At 43.9% G+C, this 27,633-nt stretch overlaps 1 long non-coding RNA gene across 6 annotated transcripts in view; it reads left to right on the forward strand.

Annotated features, from left to right (window-relative positions):
• Positions 1 to 27,633, forward strand: part of LOC111561368 — a 336,303-nt gene that overhangs the window by 18,056 nt on the left and 290,614 nt on the right. For 4 of the 6 annotated variants that reach the window (XR_006600598.1, XR_006600594.1, XR_006600595.1 and 1 more), the window contains exons 2-3: positions 2,923 to 3,230; positions 4,167 to 4,285. This is a non-coding gene — a long non-coding RNA (uncharacterized LOC111561368). Of the gene's footprint in view, positions 1 to 2,922; positions 3,231 to 4,166; positions 4,286 to 9,577; positions 9,657 to 27,633 lie in introns of all 6 variants that reach the window. The other 2 variants (XR_006600596.1, XR_002743899.2) reach the window with 2 other exon arrangements.

Below are 27,633 nucleotides of genomic sequence, written 5' to 3' on the forward strand. Positions count from 1 at the left end.
TCTTTGTTGAGTCAGTCCTCAGCGGGGTGGGGGGGGGTGGGGGGGGTGCGGTGAGGCTCTGAGGCCTCTTGGGGTATGAGAGGAAATATCAAAGAGCCTGGCTTAGCAAGGAGGGAAATTAACTCTCATGGGTCACCTGGCATGCCTATAGTATCCTCCACCAGGAAGGACTTAGGCAATGGCCTACAGTTGTCTTATTGTGAGGACAATCAAGTGGTTCACATGGATGCTGTCTCCTAACAGGCCTGCGTGACAGCTAAATGCCCAGCTATAGGATAGCGGATGCTGTGATTCAGAGATTTTTTCCGTGTTTGTGTTTTCAGGACATTTCCTAGCTACCAAGCCATATGTATGCAAGCTCAGCCATTCCTTTGAAAACCAAAGCTAATTCGCTCTATCAGAAATAAGCATTGTTTGGGGCATGAGAGGTATAGCCACGAACAAAAGAGATATCAATTCTTGCCCTCCAAGCTCATACATTCTTGTGGGTAGTCAGGGAAAACACAAAATAGGGTATTACTTATAGAGTATAATGGGTGGTGATAAGTGGTATTTAAAAGAAAGATGAGGGGGGCATAGGAAGTGTCAGGGAAAGGGTTGAATTTGATGGTCTTGAAATATCCAGATGACTGGCAATACGCAGACGTAATTTTAAATATCCAGGAATTTATTTTCAGTTCTCTTGTAGGTATTCATATTGTGTTAATAGCAATGTTTTTCTCTAGTGCATTGTAATTTTTAAAGCACTCTCATACCTATTATTTCCACAGTGGAAAGGGAGTGCCTCTGCCAGTTTCACGTACATAAGTACTTAGCTCCGTTCAGGACTGGATTTGAGCTCTATTGCACTGGACTTAACAACACATTTAGGTGACTTACTGGAAAAGTGCTCCTTAAAGTTCTCACATTGAACTTTATCAATCACTCCATCGGGAAGCCAAAGGGCAAGACGCCTCCCCAATGGCCTGGAGGACTCTTGAGAAGCTCTGGAATGAGGAGTCCTTGAACACAGCAGCATGCTAGTATACTCTTCCACTGTCTGGGATAGGTTTCTCTGTCATGGAAGCAACATAGAGCCTTTGTAAACCATCACAGTCATGTACACAGGGACACTCCACAGTCATTGTCACGCCCAGGTGCTAACACCCCATCTCCAACTCAGCTGTGCATTTTTCCTTGGGCATCCTACTTTCACACCAAAGTCATTTTGTCTAAATGAAGCTCACCCTCCTTGCTTGCCCCTTCCATTCTGGCTTCTTCTCTTGAGTCTTAAATCTTTGAGCACTCCTTAGATACCCCTTTTGTTCCCCCTCCATGTAGGAGCTTGTCCATTCTTCACATCCTTTCTTCCAGTCACCTCTGGGCCAGGTCAGGACTTACAAACTCTGAACAAATTTCTGAATAATTACAACGCCCTCCTCTTTGGTCACTTCAATTTCGGTGTCATTTTGAATGTTCAGCTGCTCACCCTTCCTGAGCACAGACATCATCCCCTTGCCAGACCCATCTGCAAATTCCTTGCAGGTTTTCGTTCTCTGTGCTTGCTGCTCATTGCCCCTCCCACCAGTCTCCAATGAGAAGAACCAGTCCCTTCTCTCTTTGCCCTCTCTAAATCTGACTCATTCATCACATTCTTGCTCAGAGGCAGCCTCCTCAAAGATAGGCTTGCAGATAAAATACAGGACACCCAGATAAATGTGCACTTCAGGTAAACAAATACTTTTTTACCATAAACATTTATCAAATATTGCATGGGATATACTTATTCTAAAAAGATTATTCATCGTTTATGTAAAATTCAAATTTAACTGGACATCCTTTATTTTAATTTGTTAAAACTGGCAACTCTACTGCAATAAGTATTCCTTGGCTACTCTGTGTAGTTCCCTGGGCTTGATGCCTGCAGAAAGCCTATAGCACTCACATCGTTGAATCTTTGTACAAGAGGGTAGGGTATAGGTGGTAAATCAAAAACTACTGCTTGCATTCTTGGAATCAGTGATCACTCAATACCTACTATGTTTTAGGAAATGTGTAAGGCATCCTGGGTGCAAAAATAAACATAATGCCTGTTCTCCATAGTGCCTGGGTAGAGCAGCAGGCCTCCCTAGCGCACAATTACAGTGCAGCATTTTGATGGCCACTATACTTGCTATGAGCTGACTTCTTGGAGGAGACAGGTCTTGAAGGATGACTAGGGAGGTAGGAAGAGGGTGTCTCTGGACAGAGAGAGAAAGATAGGCAGAGACCCAGGTGAGAGAGAGATTAGGGTATGACCAGGAAGTTGGTAGAAAGTTCATTGTTGTTCTCGAGGAAATGTGTCTATAAGTAACACGTGGTGTTGTCTGGAGGTTTGGTCAGTATACATTTCTCAGCATACCACTGAGGATGAAGTTTGGAAGGTTGGACAAAGACCAGAGCATGAAGATTTTGTAGCTCACACTTAAGAGGCTGAGCGTTATCCTGAAAGCTGTGGAGAACCACTGCACCTTTTAGAGAAATGACACACTCAAATGCATATTTCAAGGAGGAACTCAGAGAATTGCTTCAAGGGGCACGATTGCCAGAAGGGATACCAATGTGGTGGCAGCTACAGTGGTTCCGGGTAGAGATGCCAAGGGTGCTGGGATTTAGGGGTGCACATGTTCAGGAGATCTGAAGAGCATAAAACATCAACGGGACCTGTGGCCAAATTGGACACGTTAGGTGATGGACGGGGGAGGAGTGAACATTTCTGGCATGGGCACCTGTGGGGATGACAGAGATATCTATCTAGGTAGAGGGTATAGAAAGTTAAGCAGGTTTGAGGGGGTGAGGATTATGAGGAGATCTGTCTGAACGTGTTTTATGTCACACTTGGCATTTATTATACTTGGTTGTATTTTGTTCCTCATCTTTTCCTGTGCTCTGTTGTCTCCCCAGGTGGACTCTGATCCTTCTGAGGTCTTGGACTGCATTGAGCAACCTGGGGATGCCCCGGAGCCTTTAACTCGTTACCACCCCTCGCAAGTTCACCTCACCACACGCGACTATGTGAAGCCCCAAGCTGAGGCTGCCAGCAGCTGTAAGCAATATGGTCTGCGTCGTTGCTCATGGCAGGAACTTTGAGCTGGGACACAGTTTCACTCCGTAGATGTATTTCTCCTCTGAGGGAAGCCTAACACCCGAGCTGACCTTGCCCCCTTCTGAAAGGGAGGACCATATCTCACAGTGGCAACAGGAGGCTACAGGTCAGTGGGGTGATGACCGGGCCCTCAGAGACCCTGCTCTCTCTCTTTACAAAACCCCATAAATCCTTCCAAAGGGAGTAATTCCCTCAGGATCAAGAGAGTCCTCCACATTCCTAAAATCAGTGAAGGCAAAATGTACAGGGATTTCTGAGAAAAGTAAATGTGGTGTGAGCATGATCCCTGGGTGTTACTGTGCTGCAGAGAAGTCCCCCCCCCTTCCCCCCCTGAATGGTGTTCTTTGCTCTCAAGTTAACTCACGCACTGGACTTGGTCCAAGTACATTTTGTTTCTTGATTTCTAGCCAGGCTTCTCTCAGTTGTGGTGCATTCTCCTCTTTGCTCCCCTCCCTCCCCCGCCCCCTTCTCTCTTTTTATAATTATTTCAGCTTTTCCATGTGACTGAACTGATACAGAGGAAAACCCACCAGCTTAGGTAGGGCTTCCACCAGAGTGGGGCCAGAGGGACTCTGTGAACGGCCGGCCCCTCACTCAGCAATGGCCTGCATGGCAAGGTATGTCTAAGAGCAGCTGAAGCAGAAAGCGTTTGAACTCTGCCCCTGCCAAATGACTTCCAGATGTGTAAACTCCAGCCTCCCTCTGCTCTCTGACTGTAGCCCTGCCAACATACATCTGCAGATTTCTGGTGCACAGGAAACATGAAAGAGTATCTTCTACAACATCTGTTCTCTTTCCCCAGCTCCCCACTCTGTCTTCTCGGACTTTGCCCTATATTTCATCTCCTCCTAAACAAAGTCATTAAGGAATCACGGCACAACTCGCCTTGGCCCATAGATGCCATCTCCCCCCTTCTCCCCCCTTCTCCCCCCAGAGCCTGTTCTTGGCTCTCTGGACGTTTGGCCAAAGCAACACTAGAATCATTAAAGACACGTATTGACTTGCTGCAGGAGACAAGAACCAAGTTTTCTCTCCTGGGCAGGTGCCACTCCATAAGCTGCAAAGGGAGATTTTGGCCACAAGGAGGACCGAGCAGAGACCTGAAGATGAAAACACGGGTCTCCATGAAGAGTGCGCCCGCTTACACACCCTTGGGAGAAGGTGAGATCTTCAGGAAGAACTTTTTTCTATGGACATTCAGTTTCTTGGAACAAACCAAGCAGGCTTCTCTAAAATCGGAAGCATTTATGTGCAGAATGGGTTCTTTGCCTCTCCCCCAGCCCCTGGGGTATGGCACCTATCAGGCTAAGAGGATAGAAGAGGACCAGTTCTTAAAGTAACTCAAAGGGGGATGAAAAAAGTCAGAAACACTTTTAGCAAAATGGAGCAGGAGATTTTTATGGAGGCATTTACTCTCATTAAGAAAATGATTTGACTGCTGTGTAAATAAATGCTTGACCTTCATTCTGCCCTTCATCCATATGGACCTGAAACTCTCTCCGGGCCCATCCCCGGGGACATGGAATGGAGCCAAGTGACCAAATCTGGGACAGGGAACTAGGGTGCACTACAAAAGGGAGCAGAGAGTTGAAGGGGCCTTTGGGCTCCAGGGCCCGAGAAAGGAGCAGTTGTAGGTGAGAGGTCCTTGCTGCCCCAGGTCCCGTGTCATAGGCATGCAGGTCCACCTGGGAGCCTGTGGGGATCCCAGAGGTTAAGGAGATCTGCTCCTGATTATGCACCCAGGGTGAGCCTCCCAGGAGGCTCCAGCGGTGACTTCCTGGACCCTGGACAAGACTGCCCTGCCCTGTAATCTGAAGGGCAGAGTGGAGAGCGGGTAGGATGTACGTCCTGCTGTAATAGTCCCGAGCACCTCCGTCTCTGGCTCTCGGATGGAGCCCTCAGATTTGGCTGGATTTTGCTACAGTAGCCTCCCTATTTGAAACAAACAAACAAACAAACAAACAAATAACCAGTCAATACAAACCACACATTGGTCTCATACTTCAAGTAGAACTTGTTGCAGAAAAGCAAGTGGAAGAGATAAAGCTCTCCCTCCATCTGTGTCTTTCCATGCAACTTCCCCAGAGACATTGGATTACCTCAGTAGTTAGGGTAACTCCTTCCTGAAGAAGAGCAGAATCTGTAAACTCTTTCATATAAGGATGGATGGGTAAAAAGGGTAAACAAGCCTTTTTATTCTGCCTGAGAACTGATCTTCGTTTAACTGTATAGCTCTATTACTTCAGCAACCTCTTTGGGAATGCAAACTATACCATATTGCTGAGGATAAAAAAGATCCCTGACTGGACTGGGGAGCTGTATCTGGAGTGGGTGGAATTATAAAGAACCACAAATTTCTGCTAAGGACACCATGCTTTAGGCTTTCCTAAGTGTGGTGACATTTGTGATGGGCACCCTGCAGGGAAGTTGGAAGCTATGCCTGGGACTTGTTACAGGAGATAATGGCCCCTTTGAGGAGTGAGGAATTTAAGTCAGGTTAGCTCCCATACTTGCCCACTGTGGATCTCATCCCTTGTGCCTGAGCTGTCCCTGGGGAGAAGTCGGTGGTGAATGGCGGTGCGGGCTGATATATGGGCTTTCAGTGAAGGAAACCACTGATGCTGTCCTGCTACTTGACCTGTGGTCCTGCCTCACATCCTTCTGGGTACACCACTTGTGGCCTGTGATCGTCTTGTGAGTGAGAGTGTCTAGTTGAGGCTAAGAAAATGCTGTTGGGTGGTTTGGAGAGTATAACTCGTTGCCTGTTAAATTGTCTCCCGTCTCCTTTGCAAAGATAGACTAGTGGGTGGAAGACATACTTAGGGGGCCAGAAACCTGCGGAACATGCCTCAGATCACACTCAGAGGACATACTCTGTCTTTAGGACTTTCAGCCTCACCTCAAATGATGCCCAGGAAGAAAATGGTTGTTATCTGATTTTGCTTTGCATGTACCTATCACCCAAAGCTGTTGGAACTATATGTGTCACAATGACCTCCCACCTGGCCCATTATAAAAGCTCTAACTTCAGAACTCGGGGAACAGGTGTGAAAGTTTCCATCTTCTAAGTTTATCTATTCCAATTATAAACTCAGTTAGTAGAGAAATAACTAATGATTCTACTGTGAGATGCATATGGACCAGAATTTCATTTGTCACCTATTCTCTGTACTTTTCTCTAATGAGAGAACAGTAGCAAATGACATTTATGATTTCTTGGTAGCAGTGTAAGGTCAAGACATTTCTGTATTTCCCTATCTTCCATACAGTTGCCCTGGTAAACAGCCACAGGTCACTTTCGGGAAGGAGGGAAGCAATGTTTATTGTATATATTTGTAATAGGCTTGTGGGGCTTTTCTTCAAGGAAGACTGCTTCTCCTTCATTCAACATAGACATACCTTAGACATACCTTGCCATGGGCTTACTTAGCCTATATGTGTATGTGTTTGTCTGTGTCTCCTTTAAAAATTAAAAAAAAAAATTTTATTTATGAGAGAGAGAGTGTGAGCTGAGGAAGGACAGAGAGAGAGGGAGACAACAGAATCTGAAGCAGGCTCCAGGCTCTGAGCCGTCATCACAGAGCCCCACGTGGGGCTTGAAACCACAAATAGCGAGATCATGACCTGAGTCGAAGTGGGATGCCTAACCAACTGAGCCACCCAAGCACCCCTGTCTGTCTGTCTTTCTGTGTCTCCTTGACCTCCCTCCCCCATTGCTTGACTTCATGTAATTGATTGACTAACCTTTCAATTTCAAATATAATCTATTGATGTGTCATCGATGAGTAGAATTAGCCCAAATGGGATGTTTAACTTCACTACTCGACTAGGGTACCAAAAGAACATGTGATGTGGTAGAGGGAAGAAAATATGGTGGTTTGAGTGAATACCTTTGTGATTGCTAACACATTTGGCAGGTTGAAATGTTTATGTTGTCAGGCAGTTAACTCCTGAGAATCAACATGGTTGGATTATGAAGCCATTGAGCTGTATAGCCCCTGTGTAAACAATCATCTCCAGCAGTTATGTGACCATGGAGGAATGCAGGCCCAGTGTTACCATTACAGGTTTTCAAGATAAACTGAGAGTTCATTTCTGGGTTTTCTATTCTTTTCTATTGATCTGTGTGCCTATTTTTATGGCAGTACAATTATGTCTTGATCACCACAGACAGCCTAGGAAGCCATATGGAGGTTCCTCCTAAAGTTAAAAAAAGAATGATCCAGCAATGCACTACTAGGTATTTACCTAAAGGATACAAAAATACAAATTCAAAGGTATCCATGCACCCTGGTGTTGATAGCGTTGCCAACAATAGCCAAATTATGGAAAGAATCCAGATGTTCATTGACTAAGGAATGCATAAAGAAGATGTGGTATGTATATACAATGGAATATTACTTGGCCAGCAAAAAGAATGAAATCTTGCCATTCATAATGGTGTGGATGGAGCTAGAGAGTATTATTCTAAGCAAAATAAGTTAGAGAAAGACAAATACCAAATGATTTTACTCATAGGTGGAATTTAAGAAATTAAAAAAATGATCGTAGGGGAATAAAAGAGTGAGGCAAACCAAGAAACAGACTCCTAACCATAGAGAGTAAACTGATGGTTATGAGAGGAGGTGGGTAGCGGGGGGAGGGATGGGTGAAATAGGTGATTAGGAGTGCGCTTGTTGTGATGAGCTCCCGGTGTGGTATGTAAGTGATGGATCACTACATTGTATATCTGAAACACTGTATGTTAACTAACTGGAATTGAAATAAAAACTGAAAAAAAAGTTAATTGTGGCTCCTTAAACACACATATACAATTACCCCCCCCCCCCCAAAATGTCTTTGGGCCAGCTTTGCTCTGCAGGCTGCCAGTTTGGGGCTGGCATATATATATGCCATATTTATGAAGAAACTGAAACTCAGGAAGGTTAAGTAACCTAAGGTTGAACAAGAAAATTGTGGCAGATTCAGGTAGAAGTCTTCAGATGCCTGAACCTTGACTCTTTCCACCCTGTCAAGCCAAAGTCACTGCTCTCCATGCTGTGAATGAGCTTTCAGTTTTCTTTAGAAAGTTTCCCAGCTAAAATTGAAGTATGATTGAAGTGACTCTTTTCCTCTCAACTTGGCTACCCAGTGGTGTAAACAAGACAGACACAGTGACGTTTGCAGTTGTTGGGGAAGCATCCTTGGTGTGGCTCCTTGGGGAGTGCTCCATGGTGTCTCATCCTTGTGTGCACAGTAGCTTCCTTTCAACTGCAAGTGCACCCCACACAAACTCTTCACTTCTGCTTTCCCCCACACTGGCTTGAACACCCCTGTTAAGAAACATTATGGGGGTGAAGGAAATTCAAATGAGGATAACATTAGGTTGGGAGCCCAGGATAGATGAACTTTTCTGCCTTGTATCTTACACCTGGCAGTCCCTATGATCTTGTTTGGTATGCTCTCTGTCCATAGTCCTGCTCCCCAGTTTGCTCCCCCAGGACAGTGAGATTGTGTGAATGGGGGATTTGTGAAGTGGTGTGAATGGGGCTCTTAGAAATGAGGCCAAGAAGGCTTAGTTAGACTCACGGGCAATCAGTCACACCAGCTGCTTGTCCCCTTCTAGTTTGTAACCTGAAGAGGCTTTTTTGTTATTATTCTTATGATTTATTCTAGCTGTTCTTTTATAAGTCTTTTCTTAATCGCTTCAGTCCGCATTTCTCCCTATTCTTTTCTGTTACTTGGGGCTTTATTTATTTATTTTTTTAATGAATCTTAAGAATTTAAAACTTGTATGCCTTATACCTGGTTTGTAGATTGAATTATGTTTTTCATGATCAAAACATTGCCTGAATTCTTCAGAGTCAAAATAAATCTGCCTCTACAAAATGGAAAATTACATAGTTAAGTGTTTTGATGGTCTTTGTGTCATTGAGAATTAATATAAGAGGATGGCAGAGTTAGTAATTTGGCAGGTAAGGTAACTTCGTCCTGATTTTGGAACAAGTAACAGGCTTGGGTACTTTTTTTTCATGCAGTTCTGGGCACACAGAAATGTCTGACTTATATATTTCTATTCATTTTCAGTTTAACTGAAAAAAAAAGAGCAAACATTGTGGATTAAACTAATAGAAATTGTTTATGAGATCTGCAAATTGGTTCTCAGAAAGCTAAACCAGGAGAGAAATCAAGCTATCAACAATTATTATTTTTAACCTTCTTTTTCTAGTTTTCCGTATCATTTTATAAAGTTAATTAGAACCTTGAATCATTTAGGAATTGCTTTTGACTGCTACTAATAGAGGCTCAAAATAACAGTGGCTTAAACAAAATAAGACCCCTTTTTCCCTTTTATGTAAAACAGAAACAAGCAATCCAGGACTAGTACAGGGCTCCATGGTCATTAGGAAACCAGGCTCGGCTCCTTCTATCTTTTTGTTCCTCCACCCTTAGTCTGTGTCTTCTATGTTCAAGGTTACCTCACTGTCACTAGATGATTGTTGGAGCTTCATCCATCACTTTGGCTTGTAGACACGAGGAAGAAGGAAAGGAGGTGGGTAAAGGCACCTATAATCAACTCTTTTCAACATCTTTCCCTGAAACCATCCTGAATAACTTCTCCTTAAATCTTACTGCCTGCCAGTATCTGTAAGGGAGGTTTGTAAATGGGCACATCGTAGTGTTTAACTGTGTATGTGTCTTCGACTAAGGAAGAAGGGAGAATGGTTCTTGGGTGGGCAAATAGCAGGCTCTGATGGCACTTGGTGTGGTTCTGCTTCCGTCGCTGTGCGGGCTCACCCCTGGGTGTGGTGGTGAGGGGCAGGGAACAACCCAAGCAACAGACTACCTTAGGGGAGGCCCTGAAGCTCAGAGGGAACTCATTTGTTTGGTAAGAGATGGTAAGGTGAGAAGGGGGTCTCACCCTGGGTCTGTCTGGCTTCAAAGAGTCTGAACTTGGAAGTTGGATGTTATGTTGCTACAGACCAGGTTGGCAAAGAAGGGGCAAAAATGGGGAGATATAGAGAAAAGAGGTGATAGAATTTTTTTAAAGCTTAGGTTAGTACATTGCCATAAAAATAGGAGACTTTCGTACCTTGCTTCTTTCAGTTAAAGTAATGCTTTTGAGATTCATCCATGTCGTTTTATGTATTGGTAGTTTTTTTTTTTTTTTTTCCCTTATGTTAGAATAGTGTTCCACAATTAATCTACCTTCCAGTTGATATTCACTTGGGTTGTTTCTAGCTTTTGACAATTATTAATAAATATGCCATAAGCATTTATAGTTTTTTGTGTGAATGTATTTAAAAAAAAATTTTTTTTTGCCTAAGTACCTAGGAAATGGGTATTAATGAGTTGTATGGGGAATATAAATTTAACTTTCTAAGAAATTGTTGAAGAGTTTTCCAAAGTGGCTGTACCACTTACTAAGTTTACTGGCAATGTAAGCCATTTCCAGGGGCTGTACATCCTTGCCAGCTCTTGGTAAGGCCAGGTTTTTGTTTTGTTTTGTTTTGTTTACATTCTAATAGGCATTTCGTGGTATTTCAATGTGACTTTCAGGTACATTTCCCTAATGACGAGTGGTTTTAAGAGTCTTGGTATTTATTTGCCCTCCGTGTCTCTTTGATGAAGTATCTTCAAACCTTTTGCCCATTTTTAATTAAGGTTTGTTTTCTTACTGAGTTATGAGGGTTCTTTATGTACTCTGGATACCAGTCTATTATAAGGTAAGCATTTTGTGCATATTTTCTCACAGTATGTGGCAACTGTTTTATGCAACAGAAACTTTTAATTTTGGTAATGTCTAACCAGTTTCTTTTTTCTTTTTTTCATGCTTTTTGTCTCATATCAAATAAATCTTTGTTTAACCTAATGTCTAGAAGATTTTCTGTGGTGTTTTCTTAGAAATTTTATAGAATTGGGATTTGTCACTTAGGTCTGTGATCTGTTGAGAGTCATTTTTTATAGGTGGTATGAGGTATGGATTGGGGTTCATTTTTTACATAACTATTTCAGAAGCGTTTCAGAATCATTTGTTGAGAATCCTTTCTTCCTACCTGGACACCTTTGTCAAAAATCAGTTGACCAAATATGTGTAGGTCTATTGCTGAACTTGATCCTATTCCCTTGAGTGCATTTATCCTTTTGCCAGTAACACAGTATCTTGGGCATTGTAGCTTTATAGGAAGTCTTGAAATTAGACATGACAATTCTTTATTGTGAAATAGTAAAAATACACAAACAACACACAGATACATACATACATATGTACATACATACATCTATGCATACATATTGGTCTCTGCCCCTGGATCCTAGCATACCGCTCCTAAAACCCTTGTAATTTTTTTATTAAGATGATTTATTGTCAGATTGGTTTCCATACAACACCCACTGCTCATCTCAACAAGTGCCCTCCTCAATTCTCATCACCTCTTTTCCCTCTCCCCCACCTCCCAACCACCCTCAGTGTGTTCTCTGCATTCAAGAGCCTCTTGTGGTTTGTGTCCCTCCCTCTCTGTTTGTAACTATTTTTTCCCCTTCCTTCCCCCATGGTCTTCTGTTAAGTTTCTTAAGATCCACATATGAGTGAAAACATACGATATCTGTCCTTCTCTGACTGACTTATTTTATTCAGCATAATACCTTCCAGTTCCATCCATGTTACTGCAAACGGCAGGATTTCATTCTTTCTCATTGCCGAGTGAGTAGTATTCCATTGCATATATAAACCACATCTTCCTTATCCATTCATTAGTTGATAGACATTTAGGCTCTTTCCATAATTTGGCTATTGTTGAAAGTGCTGCTGTAAACACTGGGGTACATGTGCCCTGTTCATTAGCACTCCTGTATCCCTTGAAACCCTTATAATTTTGTAAGTGATAAGAGCACTAGGAGCATCTTTTGTTCTAATATTTGGTCTTTAACCCTGGTTCCAGACCTGAGCCCCTAAATCCCTTGTAATTTCCTAGGAGTGTCTTTTGTTCTGATGAGGCGACTCTGGGTAGGCTCCTGGATTGGGTCTGGTCACCAGAAAGACCAAGTCATGATCAGAAGCTTGGAATTTTGTGTTCCACCCCTTATTCTTCAGACAGGGGAGAGGGGCTGGAAATAGAGTTAATGATCCATCATGCCATCGAGATACAGCCTCCATAAAAATCCCCTGCTGCGAGAATGGTGCACCTGGACAGGGGATGCAGTTCCACACCCCTTCCTGCACACCTTGTCCTGTGTATGTCTTCATCTGGATGTTCTTTTGTATCGTTTATCATATTATTTTATTTTTATTTGTTTATTGGTTAAGTTGATTTGAGAGAGATAGGGAGAGGGAGGAGGGAGGGAGGGGAGGGGAAGGGGCAGAGCGAGAGGGTGAGAGAGAATTCCAAGCAGGCTCTGTGTCTTCAGCACAAAGTCCAAGGGAGGCCTCCATCCCATGAACCGTGAGATCCTGACCTGCGCCAAAATCAAGAGTCCGATGCTTAACCAACTGAGATACCCCGGTGCCCCTAGAAACTGTGTTTAAATATACTTGATACATTTTGCCTCATAGTCCTCATACCATCTATATAAAGAGTTTGTACTTTTTCAGTAAAAGGTGAGGAAATCAAAGTTTAGATGAATGAAGTAGCTTGTCCAAAATAATGCTGTAAGGAGGGATTTGAAGAAGGCATGTTGGGGGGCAGCTTCACCTGACCACGAACTTCGGACCTCACTGGTCTCTTGATGTGTCAAGTCTGGGTGAGGCCTGGTGTCGCTTTCCCCATAATACCTTTTTGCTGGCACTCAGTGGCATGGGAAAAGGTCCCACCCAGTGTGGGCAGAGTTGTAAAGTGGATGGTAGAATCTTTTCACTTTGTACTTGGCTTGTAGACCTGGAAGGTTAAGCTCCCTTAGGTTGACTGAGCAGTATCTATGGGCTGGTAGAGCTTGCAGCTAAGAATCCTATGAAGTACTTAGTAGAGGACCCACACCTCCAGCCCATACATTCTTTAGGTCACAGGAGGGATAGAGAGCCGGAGGCACAAAGTGGTGGAAAGGGAAGAATGAAGTAGCGAACAGGCAAGCAGCACATCAGTGGGTGGAGAAGGGACTAGTGAGGGGGTGTGTCTGAGAGACAAGAGCTTTGAGTAGTCTCCTCTCAGGTGTCTCTTACACAGAATGTGTAGCCTGGAGGCCTAGGAGCATGAGTATCTTTCTGGGAGTCATCTCATGGGGAAAGTCTGGGGTTTAGGGAATAGTGGCTGCAGAGCGGGGCCTCTATGGGGCTTGGAAAAGCTGAGTAGGGTAGAGCTATTCAGGGAGGCTCCCTCTGTTTCTTCACTTGCTGTTCTCTGTACTTTTTTCTGAAAACTGACTTGATGGTGTCCATAGGTTATGCTCGGTTCAGACTCAGGAAAGCCTAGGGATCGTATAGCTTCCCTTTCCTGGCTCATCCCACTGACTGTCTCTGATTGCATTTCCATGGCCCGTGTACTGGGCTGGCCTGGAGGCAGGCAGGGGACTGACTCCCTCCTCCCGCTCTCTCTGTCCTAGCAGTGCCCATCCCGCAATCACTGCTTATTACCCACGGCCCGGGAGGTAAAGCCTCTCATCCGAATGTCATCTCTGCCGTTTCTTATCACAGAACATCCTTATCGCCACAATTTCACTTGCTGGGAATTGTTGGTACTCAAGATCCTAGTGGTCAGCCCCAGCCACCATTCTGATTTCAGTGGGAAAAAGGGACTATTTCCTGATTACAGGAAGATTTGAAAATAAAGAAAAGAATAAAGGGAAATAAAAGTCACCTATAACATGCCACCCAAACATCACTACTGCTAACATTTTTGTTGTATTTCTTTGTTCCTTATTTTTAAAAATGCAGTCTACACTCAAGGTTTGTGTCCTATTTTGTCAGTTAATATTTTATCAAGAGCTTTTTTATTCTGTCTTTAAACATCATTTGCAGATAAATTATTAACGGCTACAGACTACTGTATTGTATGGATGCAGAAGTTGGCCCACCGTTATTGGACATTGGATTGCATATAGGAAAGGTTCCTAGAGTTGGGGTATGGGGGAAAATTGGGATGTTTTAAAGACTTGTATACACTGCTGAATTCTTTTACAGAGAGGGTTGCTGTGTGTGCTGGGAGCAGAAGTACCTGGGATTGCACATCTAACCATACAAGCAAAGTGTTTGTATTTTTATCCTTGCCAATTACACAGGTAACAACAATTCCTTGAATCAATTGATTCATTAATCAATCAATGAGTGTTTATGAGTTTCAGCTCTGTCACTTACTATTAATATGTCCTTTGACATTCCAGCCCCTTTTCTGTAATGGCAAAATGGGGAATTTAATAGCACTTCCAGAAAACAGGTAGAGTCGTAACAGCTTCTTTGCTTTCATTTCAAGGCACTTCTGATGATTAAATGAAATAAGTAATGTAAAAATATTTTGTAAACCTTCCACGCGTATCAAGCCCTGCTGTATGGCCAGTAATATTTGAGGCCCTGGAGGGAGGAGTGATGTGAGGAATAAATGGAACAGAATTCTTACAAGTGAAGAACTTTAAAAATTGGTGCTATTCTACATAGGGCGTCATTACAGCAGCCTTGTGTCCAGGGTTTCCTGGAACTGTCTTCCTTTTCCCTGCAGATTCCACCTGTCAGATGTAGTGTCTTGATTTTTGGTTCACAAACAGACATAATGCCTGTTTTATAGGAAAGTTCATAAGCTTCATTGAGGTTAATGGTTTTAGGTATATCTGTAATTATATTAACATTTTTTTAGTTTTGAAAGATGAGAAAGGCTAGTTGTTTGAACATGGTACTTTTTTCACTTCTGGTAATCTTCACACATAGGGTGTGTGTATGTGTGTGTGTGTGTGTGTGTGTGTGAGAGAGAGAGAATATATATATATATATATATATATATATATATATATATAAATATATATATATCATATATATTTACATATATACAGTAAAATTTTTTTAAGAATATCTTTATTTTGAGAGAAGAGAAAGCACACATGCAAGTGGGGGGAGGAGCAGAGAGAGAGAAGAGAGAGAATCCCAAGCAGGCTCTGTGTGCTGTCAGCACTCAAAACCCAATGTGGGGCTCGAACCCACAAACTGTAAGATCATGACCTGAGCCAAAATCAAGAGTCAAGCGCTTAATCAACCGAACCACCCAGGGGCCTCTACATACCTATTTTTAATTGGTAAAATCTTCTCTCTCCTTTCAGGAATAGTATTTACATGATCAGTTTCATTTCTCCCTCCTTTGATATAAAGTTGATTTTGAATCAACTAAACACAAAGGAGTGCCTTGCCTCAGATAAGCTCGCTTGCCCTTTTCTTTTCTCTTCTCTTCTCTTCTCTTCTCTTCTCTTCTCTTCTCTTCTCTTCTCTTCTCTTCTCTTCTCTTCTCTTCTCTTCTCTTCTCTTCTCTTCTCTTCTCTTTCTCTTTATTTTGTAAAGTATACTTTCCGGAAACTTGATCCAGCCAAGCAAAAAACTTCAATCCTAGCCAAAAGTTTGTTCTCAATTATAAATTGATATTATCCTATAGTCTTGTCCCCAAAGGAATACTTTTTGCTGAAGATAAAGATTCTGTTCAAGAAAGCATTTTCACAAGGAAAATATAACGGTATTGTTTATATAGTGTTTTGAGTGGGGCAGCACGTTTAGCCCATTGGCGTCCACACACGCAGGGATCCTGAAAGAGGAACATGTGTTATTCCCGGTGATTACTATGTCAGCTGCAATCCTGTGCTTTCTCTCATGCAGAACCATAGGGTTAATGGATTTTGATAGGCATTGTGTGCCCTGCGTCTTATCATACGTAAGAGTTTAAATGAGCGCTTCATTAAAAACACACTACTTGTGTGGCAAATTATTCTTGGTCTTTTCTGACCTAAACAGTAAGCAGAAACCTCCTAAATTGTGTTTCCAAGGGTCTGCTGATCTGACTGTACCTGACATGAGCATAAGACCAAACACCAGCGTTTCTAGCTTCACAGGCCTGCCCCTGGATTCTGAGGCCTCCCTGGATGGATGGGCCTTCTGGAAAGTAGATGGGGAAGCTGAAAGAGATGGGGCTCTTCATGCTTGGTCATCCCTCTCCCTCCTCTTATCCTACTCCTCTTCTACCACTGAGGGGCCCTCTTTGTCCTTCTCTCGGGAACCAGAGGATCCCAGGATGGGCTGCTGTTGATGCCCAGGCACTCCCTTAGTTTACCATGGAAACCTGTACCCTCCTTCCCTTCTGCCCCAAGGCCAAGTGGGAGTGGTGGGGCCCAGATCATCTAAATATACAGAAAGAAAGTTTTCAACGGATGCTGTACTGGGTAGATAACTCAAGGAATTACTAACACATGAATAATGCCTTGGTGAGGCTTAACCATTCCTGTTTGCATGCTGGAAATGAGGAAAATTCCTGTTCACATGCTGGAAGTGTCGAGTTTCTGCAGTAGCCCTCTGCTGACTGCCTTACTGAAATGTGTAGCCTGAGTGAGCAATGATTTTGATAGGAAAGTGTTGGGGCGCCTGGGTGGCTCAGTCGTTAAGTGTCCAACTGCTGGTTTCAGCTCAGGTCATGATCTTTTGGGTCGTGAATTCGAGCTCCATGCTGGGCTCTGCGCTGACCGTGTGGAGCCTGCTTGGGATTCTCTGTCTCCCTCTCTCTCTGCTCCTCCCTTGCTAGTGTGCTCTCTCTGTCCCTCTCTCTATAAATACATAAACTTAAAAAAAAGCGTTAGACCCCTTAGATAGGGTGGGGGTGCAAAAAATGACGAACAACTTTGCTGGTGGACTTTATAATGCCACAGGTCTATGATCTTGTGCTGATTTGCATGGCCAGACTGGCTTGCCCTCTGTGTGAGTCAGGTTTTATCAGAAGAGCAGAACTGGTAGGAGATAGATATTACCAGAAGGGATTGGTTTAACTGTTGTGGAACCTGAAGTCCATGAGGAGGTGGTCTGGGAGGAAAGATCAAGAACAGGTTGGAATCTCCCAGGCACAGGCTGAAGCCGTTAAAGGGAGGCAAGAGGGAAGCTCCTGTGAAGGGAGGGCAATCATAGATCAGATGCAGCTTGGAATAGGGTTCAGGGAGTGCCGGAGTCTTCCTTATAGGGCTTCCACTGATTAGGCCAGACCCACCAAGATAATCTTACTTAAAGTCATTGGGTTAGGGATTTTAATTCGATGTACAAACCCCTTCATGGCAGTGCCTAGATTAGTGTTTGATTGAATAACTAGGAAAAGGGGTGTACATGCCACAAATGGCTGCCCCCTCATCTGTCCTCATTATCTAGCCTACCCATTCTGACATACCAAAAAACCATCACTTCCTCCCCCCTCCCTCCATCCTTCCCTTCCTTCGTTCCCAAAAAGATTCAAAACTTTTTGAGACGTAGAATTTGAGCGTTTCCGAAGTGCAGAGTGGAATTTTTAGATTGCTTTTCATTGGAACAATTCACGCCTTAAGGTAGGACTGTGTCAGCGTATGTTCTCCACATCCACGTGCCCCTTTGGCCTTTTCCCTCCATCTCAAGATGACTGTTCATCCTCAGACTCAAGGCACTGGCCACTCTATGTGCTATCCCAATCCCCAGATCATTCCAAGCTGGGCTGTCAAGTCCAGGAGCGTGGTAGGCAAAGAGAGATTTATGTAACTAGGGAATCAAACAGCCAACACTCAGAAGAATGACTTTTAATATGGAAATCTCTCCCCTGGCCAAATCTGTGCACATGGAACACCCACAACAAACAGGGCTGTAAACAATGGCAATTGTGCTGACTTCACAGCACACACAGATGCGGCAGCTTTTTAGATGCATTTGAACAAAGGGATGAATCAAACTTGTTGTTGGCAAACAATCTCACATTGTCTTCCCCTCTGTCCCCTCAAATGGGGCAACATTCTCTGGACTCTGAGAAGCACTGAAGGCTTGGGTGTGAAGCTCTTTGGGGCGGTCAGTAGATAAATGCCAACTCTCCCAAGATCCAGACTTACTTGACACTTGATCTGAACAGTATGAAAAGAGGGCAGCCTTAAATGTGATCCAAAGAATTTTCATCTTGGGAAGGTTCTTTCATCAATACGGCAAGTCTAGAAGTCTGATCTGGGGGACGTGTGAAACGTCTGACACATTACTCAGCCCAGTGCCTCACACCGGGAGACCATCCACCTTTTTTTCCCCTCCTCAGTGTCTAGCTGATGTAATGACACGTTTGTGTGATTACAGTCTGTTATTTACCATAAGATGACAGTGTCGGGGGTGGGGGCTGAGCGACTTAAGTGCAGGAGCTGAAAATGCACAAATCATTTACTATAATGACTGCACAACCTTGGAAATGATCAGCAGGATCAGAATGCCATGACAGAGTCTTTTGTCTTAGGCCCTCAGCGTCTAATAGCAAGGTGGTGTCCAGGTTCCTGCCTTGGTAAGAGAATCTTTAATAGGGAATCCAGGTCTCTTCCTTCATGGTCCTGGGAAGAGATACTCAGAATGCTCCCTCTTCTTTACTCTTTCCTTCCTGTGATCTTAGATAGATATGGGCAACTTTTTTTTGATAGAGCCAGATAGTAAATATGTTAGCCTCTCTGGGCCACGAGATCTCTCTTGCAACTATTCAACTCTGCCACTGTAACATAAAACTCAGCCACGGCCGACATGTTAATGAACAAGTGGGGCTGTGTTCAAAAAAAACTTTATTTTTGGACACTGAAACATTTGAATTTCATGTTATTTTTACTGTTGATAAGATAATCTTTTGATTTTAAAAACCATTCTTGGCTTGTAAGCTGTATTTAGCCCACGGGCTGTAGGTGTTAAACTTTGTCTAAGAGCATCTGTGCATGTCACTTGGAATTTGGAAGGGGAGGTAGCTTCAGGGTTCCTTCCAGATAAAAGGTCCTGACATTTGGTCAGAATCACTAGACTTGGTCTTAGTTTTCTCATCTGTTCTCTGAAGCCATCCTTATTTCCCTAGCATCCTGTTGGTGGAATGAACGAATGGTTGCAAAGTCTGCAGAGAACCACGTATTCAAGTTAAAACATCTTTTTTTTTTTGACTGCCATTTTTCTCATGTTCATTGTGGTTTTAAGGCATTTTGTTCCTTCTTAGCCACCTGTACTGAGAGTTTTGTTGGTTTCGAGGATTGTAGTGGTTTGAATGAGATAAGCATGTCATAGATTTTGGGGTGTGAAAAGTCACTGAATGTCAACATGCTGACGGGGCCATTTGAGGTTTTGCCCGTGCTACTTCAGCCAGGCTGGGCACCCAGCGGAGTCCACTTAAAAGCTTTGTCTTGTCCGTTCCTCTGCTCTTATCTCTGCATAGAAGGAAACCTTTCTCTGATGTCTTTTCATTTTCACTGTCATTTATTGCTTTTGTGAAACTTTAAATGAAAGAAAGACTTTTGAACATCTTTGTGTCAGACATGGTTCCATACTTGAAAATATAATAAGGTCTTTGGATAACATTTCTTGTGAGAATTTAACCACAATTTGTCATTTTTGTTTTCCTTAGGTCTTAGCCACCTTTAACATGCTTTTCATTTTGCTACCTCTGCTCAGAGGATTGCAGGCCCCCTGACCTCAAATAAAAGGCCAATATTGAGGGGTAAAGAAAAGTGAGAGTGGTCACAAAGGGCTCCCTTCGCCTTTGTCTGCACGGATCCTGTCCTTACAAAAAGAGCTGGGAGATAAGCTTGCAACACTTTGTTGTCCTTTTAGCAGAGAAGAGGACTACACCCGCAGTGGCCTCTCCCTGATGGTCTTGGGCAGAGGAAGACAGAAGGAAATAATTTTGTCCATTTTCATGCATGGAGGTTTGTGAAGGATCTCGAAGTACAGTTGATAGTAAATTAGGTCGAAAATCATAGTGTCGTTCTCCAGTCAGATGGCACCTGGCCTCTGATAATGCTCAGAAGCTTTATCATTCACATGCAGGACTTCAGCAGGCAAGGCCCAGCCTGCTCTGCTCAGACACACAGCAGAACCCAGGGCCGCGTTGAGCCTCCAGTAGGCTGGGAAGCAATCAGCAGCCCCAAAGAGAGTTTGGTGCCTGTGCTGTTCTTGCTATTACCAGTTGTTATCTGTTCAGGGTCATTTTCAACACAAGGGAAACAGCTTTTGTGTGTTCCACACACTCACAGGTGGGTGGAGACAGCCTTGAGTGCGGCACAGGTTTTTCATAGTCCAGAGTGTAGGGGTATTGAGGGGGTTCGGGATTTCTTCACAGTGACTAAGAATTTTCTCTTCTTCAATTCCACTGTCACCTGCAAACGTGGCATGATGGCTTATGCCACACTACTTGCCACAGAGGGACTTGGTGGCATTGGGAGCATGGTTCTGGGCACATGCCCCTGTTCTTTCTCCCCACCTGCTGCACCCACCTGCAAAAGTTAGTCCCTGCATGTTTGTCCTACCTTGTCTCTTCAACACATCCACGCACACACACGTGTGCTTGCACACACATAATTTCACGCACACACATAATTGATAATTTCCCACCCAAGATCAAAGGCCAGCCATGATGCTCATCCACAAACTACACAGCGTGATTGCACGTAGACAAGCACGTGATAGGAAAGGCAACTGTCATACTGAGATCAAGTGCACCTTTCAGAACGTGAAGCCCCACGCACTTGTTCCTCTCATTTGCTGGTCAAGTGATCAAACAGTAATCAAAACAGTTTGCATTTCCGTTCCGTATCTTACCTTGCATCAAGAAGCAGAGTGATTGGTGCCATGCGAAATACGATAAGTGTTCAGTTATTATATCAAATAGTGATTGAGTGACTAACATTCAGACACAGAGCTAGAGATAAGGGATAGAATCATGGGAATAAATAATGTGCCATGAACTAGGTGAGTTAGTAATTAAGTCCTGGGCAAGCTACTGAACTTCTCTGGGACTGGACCAAATCTCTGGTATTGGCTCTTGCTCTGATAGTGTAAGAATTCAACAGACATGGGGGAGAGGGATGGAAGGATAGCTTGGGGGTCAGTGGCAAAAATGACTCCTGAAAGGATGTTCTGTTGGGTGGCACTACTATCCAGAGGGAGGAGTAAGAAGACATAAATAAGACATTGTCCACCTGGACACCAGGAGAAAGCAGCCCATTGTCAGGGGGAACTAACTAGGAGTGGAAGTTTTCTTCGAAAAGCGGTCATTTATTTCTTTCACAGTAAGATGCTCTTCTGTCATGCAGGTCATTTACAGGAGGGGAAGAAAGGCACTCTCCTCTTGGGCTGGCTGTTGTCTTGGCCATGTGTCCCTTCGCTGAATAGCCAAGGGGTCTAAGTACCTTTCAGCAAATGGGTGTTGCTTGAATTTTGAGGATTTAGAATGTAAGCAAAACAGAGGACGAAAAGCAAATCTTGCAGCCACTAAAAGCAGCCTTGAATCACACTCTTTAATGTCTTGGTGTGTCTGTCTTTGTTTCTTTGTGCCTGAAAAGGGGACTGATCACATTCTGCATGTGTGGGTAATGACCTGTATTCTTCGGAGTGGCCTCATAGACCTGCTTATTTCACTCCACCGGGGAGGAAGGTAGGAAGGAAGGCAGGTGCTAATTTGCACCCATCCTTTGGTAATGGGCTGTCTTGTGAAAAGCCTGTCGGTGAGAAGCTTTTAGCCTATGGTCCTAGTCCATCTAGGGTGACTTCTGCTTCATCTTTGAGGAGTCTTTCAGCCTTGAGGTCCTTCAAACTTTCAGCAGGTATAAGGTGGTCATTATAAATATCACTGGGCCTACTCACTGCAACATTCTGCATGTGTGAGCTGGACCTATCTCTAAGGAATGGGTCACTCATTACTGGCATGACAAGCTCTTAGACACATTAAACATCACTGAAGCAGGCCTGGTGGGGGCAGTTCTAGATGCATAGAGTTAGTGCTTCCCAGGTGGGGGGCTTTGCAGATAAAGAACCTAGTGTATATAAGTGGTTGGTTTTGACATCTAGTTATCTGTGACCTTTTCAGGATGAACTTAAGAATGAAACAGCAGTTGTTGTTTTTTAAAAAAATTTTTTTTTTATTCTTGATCACAGTAGAATGTTGAAGGAGTCTTGTTGTATTGTGCATTGAAAGCCCTCATTAGCAATGCAAGCACTTCAGAAGGCAGTGAGTGACTCATATAAGGTCCAGAAATAGTACTGAGGAAAATTGCTTTTATGTAATTTTTTCTCAGAATATCACGCTGTGAATACTTACCATTTCAGCAGAAACACGTGGAAAAGATGACATCTTCCAGGGTCTGCAGGGATGCTCTGGGTCCCAGAGCCATGTCACTGACTCCATGGCCTTCAGATCCCCCAGAAGCTTCAGGGCATCTGTTGAGGCACAGCGGGGCAGAGAACAGGAAAGGAAAGCCTAAGAAGTGACGTCTGTCTTCAAGTTCATTAGTCCTACGTTCAGCACACAAACCCCGAAGTGGTGACACTTAGGTTTATTTTTTATCAGTTTTGTTATGCTTCCAAAAAAAGACGCTTGAAAAAAAATTTAACTGGGGGGTAAAATACATATAGAATGTACCATTTTAAGCATTTGGCAGTATATGGTTCAGTGCCATTAAATACATTCACAGTATTCTGCAACCATTACCACCGTCCATCTCCAGAACTTTTTCATCTTTCCAAACTGACACTCTTTACCCATTAAATAATAACCCCCCACTTCCCTTACCCCCCCCCCCCAGCCCCTGACAGCCGCCATTCTGCTTTCTATCTCTATGAATTTGACGACTGTAAATAACTCACATAAGTGGAATCATACAGTATTTGTTCTTTTGTGTCTTGGCTTATATCACTTAACATAATGTCCTCAAGAGTCTTCCATGTTGTAGCCATGTTTTTGAATGTCTTTTCTTTTTAAGGTGGAATAATAATCCTTTGGATGTATATATATCATATTTTGTTATGGGCTGCTTCTTCCTTTTGGCTATTGTGAATAATACTGCTGTGAACACGGGTGTATAAATACCTGTTTGAGTCCCTGCTTCTAATTCTTTTAGGCTTCTGTCCAGAAGTGGAATTGCCAAAAGTGGACTCTTAAGGATGAAAAGGGAACAGGGGAGCTTGAGTGGCTCAGTCGGTTAAGCACCTGGCTCTTGATTTCGGCTCAAGTCATGATCTCATGGTTTGTGAGTTCGAGCCCCATGTTGGATTCTGTGCTGACAGCGTGGAGCCTGCTTGGGATTTTCTCTCTTTGTCTCTCTTCTCTCTCTCTGTCTCACTCTGTGTGTGTGTGTGTGTGTGTGTGTGTGTGTGTGTGTCCCTCCACTATTTGTGCTCTCTTTCTCTCTCAAAATAAATAAATAAACATGAAAAACAAACTAAAAAAGACTAAAAAAGAATGAAAAGGTAAGGTCCTGAAGGGAGTAGGTCATACGATTTGTACTATATGAACACACTGGGAGAGCACTGGCAGAGGTAGTTAGTCCAGGAGTTTGAACCTAGAGGGACTACTGGAGGTGGTTGCCCAGGCAGAGTGGGGAAGGCAAGAGGGGGTGGGGGTTGATCTTCAAGGAGGTCAAGCTCTCTATGACTTGAGGATTAGATCTTTTTTTTTTAAATGTTTGTTTATTTATTTTGAGAGGGGGTGCAGAGAGAGAGGGAGAGAGAGAATCCCAAGCAGTCTCCACACTGTCAGTGCAGAGCCTGCGTGGGGCTTGATCCCACGAATTGCGGGATCATGACCTGAGCCAAAATCAAGAGTTGGACACTTAACTGACTAAGCCAACCAGGTGCCCCAGATTAGATCTTTAAGAAGTCCTTTGTGAGGTTGTGGCCAGCTTAGTGAGAGCTCCAGAGAGATGAGCCAGGGTCAGCACCTACAGGAGCCATTCGAATGCACACTTCCAGGTCTCCTTGCAGAGCAACCATACCAGCTCTTCTCCCCTGTGCTGCTGGGAAAGCCCTGCCACAGATACCTTTGGTCCTTGCCCAGAGACGGTCCAATGCCATGGTGTCTCCTGGTTCTTCCGTATCAGAAGTGAGGATGATGTCAGAGTGTTTTGGTCTTTAAGCTGTTCTGAGGTGGTAAGGATGGGCATGTCTCCTGCCCCTTTGGAGCCAAATGACTCTGGAGTTGAACACATGTCTCCTCAGGGGTCCCCCAAAGGGGGCTCTGCTGTGTGCCACCTCCCAGCTGTGAAAAGCCACCGGGTGAGAGGGCACATGAAATGGACGCAAGCTTGCAAGTTAGGGCAAAGGCTTAGGATAGTCAGCGTTGGTGGCCCGGAATGATCCGACCTGGCACCAGGACACTCCCTCTTTGGGACAGACCCAGCCAGTGCCTCAAGGAGCTGCATTCTTTTTCTGTGCTGCCTCTCCCATTAGGCAATGACTACAGCATCCGAGATAATGAACAATCTTGGAAAGATTAGCATTCTGCATACTTGGTTAAAACATTTTTTTATGCAACTGGTGTTCTGCTTTTTCCTAGAATCTTTGCCTCTCTAAGGACTAGTCCTTCCTCTTACAAAGTGAAGAAAGAAAGGGATCCAAAGGAAAAAAAAATGTGGTCCATAGTAACTTTGAATTAACACACCAAGCCAAGTGATAAAGATATATTCTAGGCTTCAGAGTTCTGTGTGAGAGCCCACCCAGATCTTTGCTTCATTGCCTAAAGGGGCCCTTTGCTTTAAAATAGCTTACACTTCAGGCCTGGGTTTCAAGAGGATTTATTAGTCAGTGGCAAGTGGGGGGTTTGGCCCCATGACAACTTGGAAGGTTTGCCTTTGATTTGGAAAGAAGGACAGCCCATGTTCTGAATAGAGAGAGGGAAAAGGGGACAGAGTTCTCAGCTGAACACTAATGAAAATAAGATGAAGCTACTTCATAAAGATGTCCAGCCAACAGTCGATGAGTACACTTGTGTGTGTGGCAGACGGTTCGAGCACGGTCACGTACGGGAGCGGACTGACCGGGACAAATGGGATGCTCTCTTTGAGAGTATCAAGGAAGCTCTTAACAAAATATTTTTTCCCCAAGAATTAAAAACAAAACAAAAGAGACAATGCAATCTGTATATAAAGACAAGGATGCTCCTGTTGAAATGTCTAGACCGCTTATATTTTGCCCTGTGGCCCCGTTAGATTTGAGAACAGGAAAAGGTACAGATTTTTATGGAAGTTACATTGGGGGTCAGATACTAAAAAAAAGAATAGAAATTTGTTTTCATGGTTCACAAAGCAGTAGGGAGAAGTGTGCTATAGGAATTGAGGGAAATGGGACTAGCTTTGGCCCTGTGGCAATTTTGGCTACTCAAAATTAGAGGTATTGTTTTACCCATTGAGCTACTGCTTTCTCATTTTATGATGGGGTAGCAGTGGGTGGGAGGTGGCAGGGCCAGATGTCTTCTGCTCCTGATTCAGAGGGCTTCAGAGATCTTCTGAAACCTCCAAAGTAGTTGGCAGTGTGTTATGTCTTTGTGCATATGGACGTTTTTCTGAAGAAGGCTCATTGCTTTTGTCATATTCCCTAAAGTGGTCTACAGCTCTCCAAATGTTAAGAACTCCTGAACGGGGTCCCCAAATATCTTAACAGTATGTGAACATGCTGTGGCACATCTGTGATTTAAAGATTATTCTGGTTTAGGGCCACCTGGGTGGCGCAGTCGGTTAAGCGTCCGACTTCAGCCAGGTCACGATCTCGCGGTCCGTGAGTTCGAGCCCCGCGTCAGGCTCTGGGCTGATGGCTCGGAGCCTGGAGCCTGTTTCCGATTCTGTGTCTCCCTCTCTCTCTGCCCCTCCCCCGTTCATGCTCTGTCTCTCTCTGTCCCAAAAAATAAAAAACGTTGAAAAAAAAAATTTAAAGATTATTCTGGTTTATTCTGAGAGGGGTCTGTGATGGTGTTTTCCCTAAACCTGTTAGGTTTTCAATGTAACTTGAGAAGAGTTGTAGGTACATGCTGTGGTTCACTCTTGTTGCCTGCTCTCTGCTGGGCTCTCTGGGGAAGCATAATTAAGAAGTAAGAGGGGTGCCTGGGTGGCTCAGTCGGTAAAGTGTCTGACTTCAGCTCAGGTCACAATCTCCTAGTTTGTGTGTTCAAGCCCTGCATTGGGCTTTGCACCTGACAGCTCAGATCCTAGAACCTGCTCAGGTTCTGTGTCTCCCTCTCTCTTGGCCCCTCCCTGGCTCACACTCTTTCTCTCTCTCAGAAATGAAGAAACGTTAAAAAAAAAAAGTAGAAAATGGGAGTCTTGAGCCCCTGTAATCCTCCCAGTTTCTGATTGTGTCCCTTCATCCCAGCCCAGCAGGGGGCTCAGACGGGCCCCACTGTGCAGCCCTGTGGTCCTGCTCTATACCTGCTGCTGCTGGGTCCCTTTCACCCTCTTTCCTGTCCTGCACCCATATCTGCCCATTCCACGTTCCCTTCTTCAAATGACTGACTGCATTTGAAAGGTAAATGGGGAGTAATCTTGGGGCAGACAAGCATTTTAATACGTCTAGGACACCCTCCGCCTCTGGTGAAGGAACATCTGCTGAGTTATTTCTACGCATAGAAAAAGGTGGAGAGGGAGCGGTGTGTTCTTTTTGGAGAGTTCCTGGGGCAGATTTTCACCCTGGGTGAACTTGCTGGGAACGCCCACAGGAGTGGCACACCAGACTGTTCTGCCCACGAGCATTTGAAGAAACAAAATGCAATCAAATGATCCTCTGTTCGGCATACACAAAATTCACTGTTTCAAAACACTTTCAACGTGACTTTTGTGCCTTAGGTTTCTTGTTCCAAGGATTTTGCCCCGCCCAGCAGGGGATTGCTGAGTATTCTGAGAACTGTGTCTTCTGCCCTGAATGTGACCTTCTCAGTGCAATACCAGGCTCCAGGGATGTTCACAGACAGAGTGCAGGCTTCTTCATAGGAGTAGGAGTGTGGGGTTGTTGGGGGTGGAGATAATTCTGCCTGTATTACCAACTGCTGTTTATTAGGTACATTGACAACTTTGCTTTTCTTCATTTGTGGGGAAAATGTTTCCCTGAAATGGCACCTGGGATTGTCTGGTTCTAAGGCACAGGGTCAGGTGAGCTGACGTAGAAGCTTCTAGATCAGTGCTGTTAAAAGTTAGCTTGTCTGTGCTCGGCACAGGTTGCTAAAAGCATGAGCGAGGGTGTGATAGACATTCCTGTGTCTCTTACAAGCCACTGTCATTTTGTTTTTGGAGGATAGCAAGTTGAATGTAAGCCAGTTGGAATTCTGAAAACCCTGGAATTTCTTTTCCCTCCTTCCTCCTTCCTTCCCTCCCTCCCTTCCCTGAAGTTCTTCTCCATCTAAGACATGTCAAATGCATTTTTTTTAAAAGGAATTATTTGTGGCTACAAATTTGTGGATTCCATCTTACACTTCTTATCCTTAGTGTTTCAGGTACATATCAACATGAACGTGTGTGGCCCCACAGTTCAGTTCACTATTTATGAAGGATGCATTTCAATGAGTTTTGAAAGTCGGGACTGTTCATTATTTCCCTTCCGCTTCATGATCCTCTTTTACCAGCTTTAGCATTTTCTCTAGAGTATTTTA

This window comes from Felis catus, chromosome A1 (assembly GCF_018350175.1).
Source record: "Felis catus isolate Fca126 chromosome A1, F.catus_Fca126_mat1.0, whole genome shotgun sequence".
Taxonomy (NCBI): domain Eukaryota; kingdom Metazoa; phylum Chordata; class Mammalia; order Carnivora; family Felidae; genus Felis; species Felis catus.